Here is a 13,150-nt window from a genome sequence, read left to right as displayed (position 1 = left end):
AGTACAAATACTTCATATATATTTTAAAAAGCAAAATCAAATGGATTATTACATTGAGGCTAAATCAAATATGAGGGGGTACCTTAAGGATGTGAATAAAAAACTAATAAACATGTGAACTAATGAAATAAGTGTGGCATTGAATAAAAGTGAGGCTGCTTGCAAATTAAATTCATGAAAAGGAAAAGAAAGCTTCATGAAAAAGCAGAGTAAAAAAAAATGGCTAATTAGATGGTAACACAGACTTGGGATGAGCAGCATCTGACAAGGAAAGATAAGCAAACACCTTGAATTATTGAGTGTATACAAATCAGCGTGTCTCCACTCATTCCTGTCAAGGTTACCAGGAGCCAGACAAAGAGATGAATGACACACACCTTCATTATTTAGGCCAGTTCTCCACTCTGGCTGGAGGTGATTGGGTTGCACAGATAAAGCATTTAATGTTTATCCCCAAGCAATGGGTCAGATAGCAATTTATCTCATTAGGTCTGTAAAGAAACTTAAAGAAAAGAAAAAAAAAAAGACATACACACACACCCTAAAATTGCCAGCTCTGTTATCCAGCATCTGCATTCTGAGTCAAACTGATCCCTCACCATTAGTTTGATTGAACTCTGGCTCACCTTTTGCCTATTTTAAATGTTAAAGACATTTCTATATATGTAAATTTAGTCTGAAAGAATATCTAAACCTGGAATGGGCAGCGCCTTCTGGAAAGCAGTGAATGCCATTCTATTAGGTTGTTTGACACAATGTAGTAAATAGATACGGACTTTTAAAAACAGAAGTACGTATCCCCAGGAAACAAATTTGATGAAGTGATTAATCTAAACACACAGAATATTTCTATGGCCAAGTCAGTCTTGAATTACATTGTTTATGGATCACCAAATAATGGATCACCAAATAGTGGAATAAAAATTGAGACTTTAGACTATCTGGATATTTTAAAACATACAGATTTCTGTCACCATTTAGACTAATCACCCCAGTTGTTGCCTGCATTTCTCCCCCTCCTTTTAACCAGACAGCATGGCTTTCACTTTGTAGAAAGTGGGTTTATGTAATAGTTTTTGACTGTGTTGATAAAATTATGCCCTTTGGAATTTTTATCGCCCTCTGCCTACAGCCATAACAATTTACTGTGCTTGAATACTAATCACAGCCTCCTTTGAATTTAAGGGCATTTTGTGATTGTTCTAGGGAACATCTCTTTCTCAATTGAATGGAAAAACCTGCTAGGTAAGAATCATGTTTTCTTCATGTTTGTGCCTTGTCCCTGGCACAGTACCTAACACAATGCCTTCTACGTCACAGGCACTCCTTAAAAACTTGTTGTAGTGCATTGGAAGTCGAACCCATTCTGCATAAAGCCACATCCTGATATCCTCATGCCATATACGTACCATATTTGAACCACCTTCTCTGCAAGAGCCTGATTACTGTCTCCTGAAGGCATCTCAAGCACCTGTTTTGGACTCATTCCCAAAAGAAGACCCACAGAGATACAAATAAGAAATCTCAGCCACTGCTCTATAGATTAAGCAGGTAAGTTCTCACATATAGAAAAAGTTGCAAATAGGAAAGACAGAATTTTAAATGTATGAAAATATCTGCTTCATATCATATCACACACATTAGGGAAGGTTACTCAAGGAAGGAATCCATGTGAGCTGAATAGGAAACTAGAGAAACTAGAATTCTTGCCAATAATATCCCAATCAGAAATTTTGATCTCAACCACATGTTGAGAATTACATGTCAATATCTAGCCACACCCAAGTATGTCAAAAATAACATCTGCAATAGTATCAACTATTATGGAAGAGAACTACTGTTGTTAAGATTGTAACTTTAGTAGTCCGATTGAGAGAGTAAGCAGAGAAGGCTTGTTCCACAACTTCATGCCACGTGTTGCTTATAACCAGTTTCTGCCAGGAATTTAGGGTCTAAATGATACATAAACATATACATATGAGCTCAATTAATCTCTCCTATGGCCAAGAAGACTAGTGAAGGAAAACTTTTAGAGAAGGCTTTATCACTGTCTAAACCACAATTCGATCTCCCTCTTCCGTAATGACCTAGAGAACTGTAAATGGTATAGTACAGGTCTAATCTTGCATGACCCATTGTTCTAGATCTCTGAAAATACACTTTACACTTTTTCTGGGACAAATTTTTATTATTGCATTGTTTTTGTTTTTGCTCAGCTTATAAATAAAGGACATTTATTTCTCACAGCTAAGTCAAAAATCAGGGCGTCAGCATGGTCAGATTCTGGTGAGGACCCTATTTCTGATTGCAGAATGATGAGAATGCCAATTTCTCATTACGGTCTCACATGGCAGAGAACAGAGAGCTGCCACTGCATCTTAAGGTGGTATCACCATAGTTTACAAATATATTGTAGAATGTTGGAATCTGATCGAAATAATAAGCATTGTCCTCCAGTCTCAACTTTTCAAAAAATGAACTAAATTTATTTAAATCACAGTTTCTCCTTCAAACTAGAAAAAAGAAAATGTTTGCACTTTCACTAGCATATTTATAAACTAGGTCTGCTTTTCAAGTATAATAGATACATGATGTATTTCTTTCAGATAATCAAGATGAAAAAAACATAATTGTATTTTAAGTAAAGTTAATCTAGGAACTGACTCTTTCAAAATTATGTTATGCTTTGCATCCCTGTCACTGGCACAGCTTGTCAGACCCTTGTCTGCATGTCTATCTTCCTTCCTTGGTTGTAGGTGCTTTGGGTTGGGACTATGGATTCCCCATAATACTTTATCCAATGCCATCTCCATAGCACTACTAGGTAAATCCTTGCTGAATGAACTGATGCAAGGTGTACCATGGCCTTGACTGATACAGCCCTAGTTTTAATTTGATTTTCCTTCACATACAAACAAGCAGAATGAAGGAAGCTGAAGGCATTGCTTTGAGCTGAAGAATGCCTAGAGCAGAGAGGACAAATTTAAAAATGAAATTATCACCACCCTTCCAGCTGTTTCTTCCTCACCTTTTATGAAACCTGGCTTAGAGAAGAAAAGTTAAACGAAATTTTTACTGGGTGAAAGGCCTCAGTCATATTATTTTCTCTGTCCAGTTTGTATATTTGAGTAGAAAGATGAGACTAGTTTCTCACTGAATTATACTTTAGCTTCGCATACGTTATCTTCTAGACAGGTTTGCTAATGTGTTTCCAGGTGGTTCTTAAAATAGCCCACTAGTCTGTGGCAGTTGGTTGTAGTCACACGTGACTCCTGAGGCTTGTTCACTCCATGGTCTTTACTTTAGCAGTACTTGCTGCCATTGGCCTTCTTTGGTGCGCTGATTCTCAGATGGGAGATGGGTGGAATGTGGTGGGGGAAGCTTAGTGGGTGTCTGACGTGAGGTGAAAATGCTCCTGTATCCCACTGGCCATGCGTTCAGTACGGAGCATAGCAGTCTCCAACTGCCCTCAGTCTTTCAGCTAAACTTCAAAGCTTCAGGGATGAAGTCAATAAAAGTCCATGCTAACTGCAGGCCAGTGAATTAATGGCCCTTTTCCTTTCAGCCAGCTCTTTTGGTTGGTTGCCCCTTGCCTTGTTAAAGTTGCAAACTCTCTGTAGCTTTAAGTGAGCCTTGCTGTACCTCTAGCCAGATCCATGGTCAGTCTTCATCTTTCATCTCCTCCTTGGGTGGCTTTATTTTGTCTTAACCTAAAAACCCCATGAAATAAAGCCTACTTTATTTTGTGTAGCTTTTAATGAAACAGGTTCTGCATGCAGAAATGCAAAAACAGCTAGAAGGAAAAAAAAAAAAAGGAAATAAGCAAAACACAACAAAAAACAGCACCTACTTTTTTCCAATTAGAGCCAGCAGTTTACCAGCATTGGAGCACATTTCTGGCACCAGCCAGCCTGTGTTTGTTTTTATTACCACTGAGCCTTGTCATATAATATAACAGCTTTTTATTTTCAATGATATTAACTGTCTGCAGGGAGAAAGAGGCAGAAGACCTCTCCAGGACCTGAGAGTCTTATAAATAAATGAGTTTTTTAACCTCTGCTGTAATACAGATATCTTTTCAATATAATATCAAGACCCTTTGTGACAGGATCTGTCATTTTAAACACAAAAAACACTATGCCCATGGAATAAAAATACTTACTTGGCAGATGAAAAATATTCACATTCCACTTTTACTTCTTATGGTTGACAGTACAGAATTCTTTGTTGTTCTACCCTGCCAAAATCACAGGGAATGAATGAGAAGGTAAGACATGGCTAAATCATAATTAGGTGGGCACTAACCAATTGATGGTAAATCTCATTGCCAGAAAATTTTTGTATGCCTCATCTCTTCACCCTCACTCATCTCCATCAAAGAGTGTAAAATAACTGAAAACCTCTGGAAATACTAAGAAGTTCCAGGAAGTTCCATGTAAACATGAAAATCACAAAAAAGCATCTGTGGGATTATTACTAGTTAGGAACAAAATCTTTCTTACAGAAGAACACCAAAGACTTCATACAAAGGCCATAAACATCAGCCAACTACAGCATTTGCTGGGGTACAGAACTGTCAACATTGGGTAATTGGGCCAATGTTAATAATTGGGTTTTTTGGACAGCTATTATGTTTAAAGCCCTGTGCAAGATATTACTGTGGATATAGAAAAACACCTTTGCTTTGAAGCAGTTTATATCAACAAAATTTAAATAGAATTTGATATCTGCAAAATTTTAAATACATTTAAAGTTTTTGTAGCAATTCAAAATAGAGTATTACATGTGTCAAACACTGCCAAATGAATAGTACAAATATGTGTGGTGAATTCAGAAATAAGATGGTTGTGTCCTTTGATCTGTCAAGGTCTAATGATAAAGAAAAAAAAAGAAAGAGAATAAAGAGAATAGTTGAATTATAAGAATTGGCAGTTATATATATGAGATGACCATTCCAAATGGGCCACAGAGCATGCCCAAAGCATAGGAAAGGATGAAGGTGTCTTCTGGTACAGTAATTAGCTTGAGATGAAAATAGGAACAGCTGATATTATGTTTTCACTAAAACTAAAATGTATGTAAATTCAATATCTTTGAATGTTATTATGATGATATATATGGAGAATAAATAGGACTAATTTAAACATCATTGTTTTAATTATTGAGGAAACTGAGGCTAAGGTAATTTAAGGGACTTTCTCAATAATTCAGATGGTGATAGTACTTATTCTAGAAGACAGAAATTCTGATTTCTCATTATATTTGCACCCATTACAATGCTGTTAGATCAAGAGCAAAGTGTGATTATGATAATAGAAGGAGAAGGAAGAGGAGGGAGAAGAAAGGAAATGGAAGACGAAGAAACCATGTTGGAGACACAAAATAATGTCACAGTACATTAGCTACAGTGAAGTTGCAGAGGAGAACACAGGTAAGAGGAACCAAGCAAAATATAGCTGTTAGTTTTCTCTTGTTTCATTTTGGTTTTGAATACTTGTAATGCTTGTATTAGTCTTTTGACTAGATATGATGAGAGCCTGTCCGTTCCTCTTTAATTACCTTGGAAAAGGAATAAGCAAGAAGTAGCTATCAGTCACTGCTGCTGAGGGATGTACCTCTAATGGAGCTAACAAGATGGTAATTCAGCTCTTTTTGCCATAACCCCAAACCAGGAGCAGGTAGTTCAATGAATTTTATGTCAGCCATTCAGACTTCTGCATTCATGTGCAGAACAGCCCTCTATTTACTGCAAATGGACAAATCTCTTGCAAAAGCCCTGCATGATTTCAATTACTACATGGAAACACTGAAAATCAAGCAAAATCATAAGCAGGAGGCACATAGCACAGGGCGTATATAATTCTCACTTATGATCTTTTTCCATGTTGATCAGCTCTCCAAAATGCACAAGCTCCTTAATGAAGCAGAATCTCCTATTGTCTGGAGGCTGTGGTGTATGCTGAGTATATATTCAGTTTGAGTCACGTTATTTGAGTTCTAACCCTTACACTACCACCTACCTAAGTGATGGCCTTGGGGAAATTATTTTGTGTCTTCATAGTTCTATTTCCTTATTAGTTAAATGAGAGCAATTACAATGCTCACTTTCTACAGGCACTTGAAGATACAAAGGATGTGACACATGCACACCAATAAGAGCATGCTTTGCATATTGTGAGCCTAATTTATTATCTATTGTTACTCTTTGGGTGCAGTGTTTGAAGACATCTATTACAGCAAGAAGAAAATGGAAATGGAGTAAGGAAGCCTGGGGTCTTCTAAGTCTCAGTTTCCTCCTCCATGACCAAAATAGGAATAATATCTATTTCCCTGCTGTATTAGGATAGACAATACAAAAACTGTGTTAAACCCCAGGCTCCAGGGGTTTAACAATACAAGCTAATTTCTTACTTCTTTGAGTTCCACTCAGGTGTTTGGTGGATGGTTTTCCTTGCTGTGACTCGTGGCCCAAGATCCCTCTATCATCTGGATCTACCTTCCTTTATGACATCCACATCCTCTTGGTTCTTTCTGTCAATGGGTGGAAACAAGGAAATGTACAGATATTTTATTTGGGGAAGTTTGTAGTGCAGGTTGTGAACAAACAGAATTCAGATGATAGGGGTTCAGCGACTTCTCCATAGGCCAAGGGACAAACTCAGTCCAACCCTCATAGTAGTCCTATGGTTCTGGGGTTCTTAGGTGCACAATAAAAATGGGAGGGGAAGAGACAAACTCCGGAAGGTTTTATGTTAACTTTTACTCTAGAACCTGGTCTTGCTGGACTGGGCTATTCCTGCAATACAGCTATTTTGAAGCACTTCCAGGAATTCTTCTTTAGTCCATGGGAATATTAAATGAAATGATTAGAGTTGGAAGGAACCATAAACCAATTACCCTGCTATAGTCATCATGACAGATGGGCATTCAGGGTTTTTTTTTTTTTTTTGCCCTTTCCTTTTGCAACCAGCTCTTGCTGCTAGATGGTCTTTTCACATGGACAGCAAGATAGTGTCTCACATCTGCTGCATGCGCTGCAGAGGCCAAGCATCGTTATGCCCTTTACAAGTACTGGCCCATGTAATGCTCAAGACAACACTTCAAGGCAGGAACCACTACATTCCTATTTTTATATTTTTACAGAAAGTTTAGCCCAAAGAGATATATTAATATATCCAGTTGTAGAGAACTTAGAGGTCAAGCTGGGGACTAAACCTAGATGGTCCAGACTTGGAGCCCATGCTCTTAGTTTCTCTACCATCCACTGCCTCATGGCAACATCAACTGTTTTTTGTTGTTTTTTTTCAGAATATAGACAGAAGTTATCACCTTAGAATACAGACCGAAGAATACAGACATTCCCTTTTTACTGATACCTCAAATTATTTCAAAATCCATGTTAAGTAGAAGGAAATAAGAGTCTTCTATGTGACTGTACTGTTGAATCCCTCTGCCTTCTCTCCGTCTTCTGTCCTCTATCTCAAATTGCCTTAGTCTTTTGACCATGTTTCATACAAGTTCGTGATTGTGCTTTTGCCATACTGTTGCCTGTCATAATCAAAACTTAAAAGTTTCTATCAAAAATTGAAGAAAAAAAAAAAGATTCTCTAAAAGGGGTCTGACTGGACAATAATGACTCCTGTCTCCACATATCTTTTCAATAACTCTTTCTCTGTTCAGCTTCAGACTATATTCCTTCCCAACAACTATGTGACACTGAATTTGAGGTTCCCTTTACAGTCTGAGAACTTTCTGGAAGCACTGTCCTTCATCCTGTCCCCTTCTATTCCTCTCTTACTCACTCTTGTTTCATTTTGCTGAAGAAACACATCATATTTTAAATTTTAACTCTGGAAATAAGGCCTTCCATCCCAGGTTATATTTCACATCTATGCTTATATAAATGCCTAAATGATTATTTTACTGCAATGACCTTTCTAAGCTTTTAGGTTATTAAAACAGCTTTAAATAAATTTCTTTTAATTATTGCACTCAAATATAATATTAAGCCCAAGCCTATTTTCAGTAATTAAAGTTGGAAAGATGATTTAAACCTGCTAAATTTGGCCTTTAAAAAAAAAGACAATCCACCAATTTTCCATTAGTCCAGGCCTCAGAATGAACTGGCATTTTTAATCAAGTGTCCTGAAATGTCATCATGGAAAGATACTAGAACATATGCTTCTCTGGCATGCAAAAGAGAAGGAAAAAGAGGGTTCTGAAATGCATCACCCTACTGTAAATGTTCATCTATTATACAAACCTTGGAAGATAGAGCTGCTTGTTGGAGATTTATGAAACCCCGTTATGAAACCCCACATAATCACTTTCTATTCTTTATCTGGTTGATTGGATTGGATTAAAATCACAAAGTTGATTTCTGGGCTTAGGAAACTAAATTCCTCTATTTATTAAACAAAACAAAACAAAAACAAGAAAGAAAAAATTGAGAAAAATGACAACAGAACACAAAGAAAAGAACAAAACCAGAAAGTCTGGGGCAGTGACAGAATGAAATCTGCTGGTAGCTTCTTCTCTGATACTTTACCTTTGCCCTTATTTTCTTCCCCTGTTTGGCATCATAACGCCCATGTATATCCTATTTATATTTTAATAAAGCAACTCTCCCTTAAGTCATTTCTTCTTATAAGGCTGGGAGTTACAGATCATGTAAAGTCATTATGAGGTACTCAGATGCCTGATGGCCCCCTAGTTGTCATTGTCCCCTTAAAATATTGTAGCCTTGCCTCTCAAAAAGAAATAAAAATACTCTGTAAGTATCTAATTCAACTAGAATAACATGAGTTTATTGTTTACATAGATCTATTCACTGAATCACTCATATTTCAGCAAAAAAAAAAATACATTCCACACTGAGCAGCTATGTGATGCTGTATTTGTTGCTTACATTATGAATTGGTGACTTTCTGGAAGCATCACTCTTCATCCACTCCTCCCCCCCATCCATGCTGCTCTTCAATAGATCTAAACTGTCTTTGGCATCGGTAACATCTGTGATGTTATCCTGACCACAATTCCTCACTGAGTCCTGGAGCGCCACACGCCGTGTCAGTTGTTTTATAGACATTATCTCAAGTGACTGGCAGACAGTCCCCCTCATTCCACTTTCTCACCCACCAGAACAAAGAGTGCATGCAACAAGCCACAGTGTTTGCACATCACTTCTAGAGTTTCCATAACACAAGCTCCCATTTTCATTTGCAGTAATGAGAAAAACTCACAACAACAGTTCTTGCCACTTCCCTCCTTATTGTTCTTGTTTGGAAATGGGCTATAAAACTTTACCACCTCATCGTTATAGATCACTTTAAAAATAAAATAAAATAAAATAAAATCTAATTTACATTTTGTTTCAACTGGTTTTCTTGACTGACAGTTGTCCACAGCTCAGTGGCTGTTCTGTTCAGTGTACTTTAATTTTGAGCTTTCAAGTATTTCGGAAGCCCATTCAGAAGTAAATTCTCAGAGAAAATTGAGCTCTGTCATGGATGGATTAGTACTATAATAGTTGGTCACATATCTTGCATGAAACCTTTCAGAAGCAAGGCAAATGAGAAGGAAATGAAATTCATTTCATACTTCTTCAAGCACGCTAAGAGACTTTCTCTCCAAGTAATCTGTGAAGTAGCACTGGTTTATTGGAGGTTCGCATAACTACCATTACATTATACCTTGTCACAATCTCATGTACTGGGTGACTGCTTTTTCTGAACGGATGGTACCTGCAAAATGCTCTCTGAAGGCACTGAACAGTGAGTGTCTTTTCTTTGATCAAAATGTATAGGTCTTAGGCATAGCATAAATAAAAGTACTTGAGCTAAATTGGGACATTACAGGTCAGAGGTGAATGAAATCTGAAAAGCAGATATATGGAGGAGTCACCACATTTGCTTTTTGATATATTGATAAGCCAGAAGACCAAAAAGGGGGTGGCAAGAGGAAGGAGAAAGAGAAGGAGAGACAGAGAGAGAGGGAGGGTGAATTGTTGTTAAGATATATCTCATGGGAAAAGCAAGAGCTTTATTGCTTTTAGCAATACTGTGATATGGTATTTGGTTACTTTGTCAATTATAATAGTGCTAGCATTTTATTGGAAAGTGTGTGTGTGCGTGTGTGTGTGTGTGTGTGTTATGTCATTTTAGCATGTGACAAATGCTTTGTGTTACCTAGCAAAGACATATTATGTAAAATATTAGTAGGAGGAGAGAATGGAAACCTGTATGTCCATTTTATTTTGATCACTTTTTTGCTTTTCAGCCACATTATTTCTTTAAGGACAACAAAATTATAGAAAAAGTGAAAAAGGTCAATTACTAGTTACTTTTTTTTATGGACAATGGCAAAAACAAAAAATGGTGTAACTGACGTTTTTTCTCTGCCGGAATCGATTAGCTCTTTAGGTTCCCTGCAACTTGCTGCCTCACTGTGGGTGGATGCAATGTAATGGAAAAGTGACTTGGCACCTCCTGAGGGACTCATCTCAGTATTTTTTCCAATCTTGTCCCAGGCTGGCTTTATAGACGAACTACAATGAATCTGGGAGCAATCTGAGTTGAAGTATGTTGAAATAAAAGCAGGATTGGTTTGGCCACAAGTCTAAGAATCTGGGTGTGTCTTCCTAGCAGATTGGGAGGCAACATCTGTGTTGGGTGGTTTGGGAAATAAGGAATGATACCACCACCTGACAAGTGCTGTGTGATCCTTCAGTGGTGACCACGGGGGTCACTCCCCCTCCATTAGAGAGTCTATTGCTTGGGTTCTTAAGACTGTCAGAGAAATAGTGAAGTGTGTGAGGTTAGAGTATGCAGGTCTGGAAAGAAGAAAGGTTTGAAGGGGAGGTGGGAGAATAATAAAAACAAATCATATCACTCACATTTTGAGATAGATTTGCTTACGGGAATCAGTTACCAAAATAAAATTAAATAAAATCTCCCCGTTTTCATTCCACTATCTTTTGCCCAATTTGAAATCCTTTGGAGAGGTAACAGTGTTTTATGGAGCTCAGGGAAGGCTGAGATCTCTGTGTTTGCGCATCAGGATCTACCACCACATAGTGGACTTCCTGTTTCAGTCTTTACTTTGTTTCTTACTTTCCATTTCTTTCAGACACGGGCCTTACTCTGAAGTGCTTCCCTCTGCTTATCATCATCTTTTCCTCTAATCTGGGCTGTTTGACCAAGTGTCTGCTGCTGTTGCCACTGTTCCAGATTAAAAGAATGCTTATGGATTTACCAGCTAATATTGATGGCACATACAAACAAGCAAGAAGTAAATCCCAAGGACATTTAGGGAAGAAGTTCCTAGAAGCAGGTTCTTTGAAGTGCTTGTTAAATGTAATTGTCAGGTCTTGATTCCGCATATTCTGATTCTATAGCACCTACCTGTGTGTTAGAGCTTTTGACTATGTATTTTTAATAAGCCCAAGGTGTTTCTGACATCAAGAGTCTGTAGACTTCCTCTTGATTGCTAATTAATTATGATTCATGTTAGTAAGCAGGAACCAAGAATTCTAATTTATAAACTCTATAATCCTCAATTTATCCATAGAAAAAAATAAGGTGAATTGTCACTGCCATGCCATTTATCAGAGGTGTGTGATTAATTAAATGACATGAAAAAAGCTATGAAATATATAATCACCATGTATGTGTTGAGTTAATGTTAAATAAACTAGTATCAATAGAAGCTATTACTACTGATACACTTGTTATTACTAAAATGCAAAAAATAAAATTGTTTATATCAACTATTCACTGTAGTGTTAAGATATTTAGGGTGCAATAATGTGCTTCATCAGGGGGTGTGTTCTGAATATCATTAAAATAAACAATGCTGGCTAAATTACATTTTCTGATTATTCTCCCACGTGCCTAAAGTACCTGGACAGTTGGTGAATTTGATTCATTGTAAATCACTTAACATTAGCAGGTCTAGAATGGAAGCTAATCCTGTCATAGATGACCAGTGTTTTAAAGAAACAAACAAACAAGCAAACAAAACAAAAGAGAAAAATAAATTAAAAAGTCCCTGGGAAAAAAAAGACATTTCTCTGAGCTTAGTGTGACCCTTTACATTTGAAAATCCTCATGCAAACACAAGAGGTAGTGTACTCAACTCTTTTTTTACTTTAATGGGCTCATAGTTTTCAGTTGTGATATATTAGTTGGACAAGATATCTAACAGTTAAGGCAGAGAGTAATGGTGAGCATTTATATGATTTTTGCTACTTTCCAGGAAGGAAGTTGCTGTCACAAACCTCTTCACCATCATGAAGTTATCCCTAGCAAAGCAAAGTCCCTTCTGGCTGAAATGCTGCAAAAGTCTATTCACAGAACAAGCTTCCACTAGGAAATATTTTATTCATTTTTGGGAATATAAGCACAGGATAGTTTTTAAAAACACAGTAGAATGTACCAGTATCCACTAAAAAGTTATATTTTTGCAAATACTTGTGAATTTGTGCAAGTATTCTTTCCAGCTAGGAAATGTCACTGTAGCTGAATTTTAAATCAAGTGTTCATATTTCTTTGGGGAGTTTCAGATCAGCAAAAGAAATGGAATATTTACAATTTGGTGCATAATTCATTTTCTATGTGTAACTTCATTTTTTTTAAGGTTGAATTGTACTGAATTTCAGACGAAAATGGAGATCATAAATTATTAAGAATCATTCCAGAAGCTGGAATAAGTAGATTATTATTAGCATCATTAGCATTGTAGCTAATAAAAGAATTTAGAAGGAAAGAAAAAAAAATGATAGTATCTAAGATTGCTGACAAAGGTAGCTTAATCTTTCAGTGCTTGCGTATTTATCAGAATCCATGTGGGACAGGATTTTCTTGAATTACCACTCCGATCAATGTCTTTTCCAGCTGCAAAAACCCAGGGTGCATTTCAGGGCTGTCAGCCTGCTCTCCTTCTCCCAGAACAGCCAGTCTCCTTCAGAGAGCTGGCAGGGTGATAACATCTTTTAACAGGTAGGTGTGAAATCTAGGCAGATTTTCATAACAACTCCCGTTCCACTGGGATTGGAATCCACTAGCATGACCTCAGGTTCTTCAGTTAGGTATGCTGTCGTGTGAGCCAGATGGGATTAAATATCACAGAAGTTGGCTTTATCTTAATATCC

At 37.1% G+C, this 13,150-nt stretch overlaps 1 long non-coding RNA gene across 1 annotated transcript; it reads left to right on the top strand.

Annotated features, from left to right (window-relative positions):
- The first annotated feature begins 1,391 nt into the window (after positions 1-1,391).
- On the top strand, positions 1,392-11,839 carry LOC130684245 (uncharacterized). Its single transcript, XR_008998434.1, has 3 exons — positions 1,392-1,551; positions 5,287-5,431; positions 11,128-11,839. It is a non-coding gene; the product is annotated as an uncharacterized LOC130684245 (long non-coding RNA).
- The last annotated feature ends 1,311 nt before the right edge of the window (positions 11,840-13,150 follow it).

Source organism: Manis pentadactyla, chromosome 6 (assembly GCF_030020395.1).
Source record: "Manis pentadactyla isolate mManPen7 chromosome 6, mManPen7.hap1, whole genome shotgun sequence".
Lineage (NCBI taxonomy): Eukaryota > Metazoa > Chordata > Mammalia > Pholidota > Manidae > Manis > Manis pentadactyla.
Note: the sequence above shows the minus strand (reverse complement) of the source record. Positions and strands in the feature narration are given on the sequence as shown.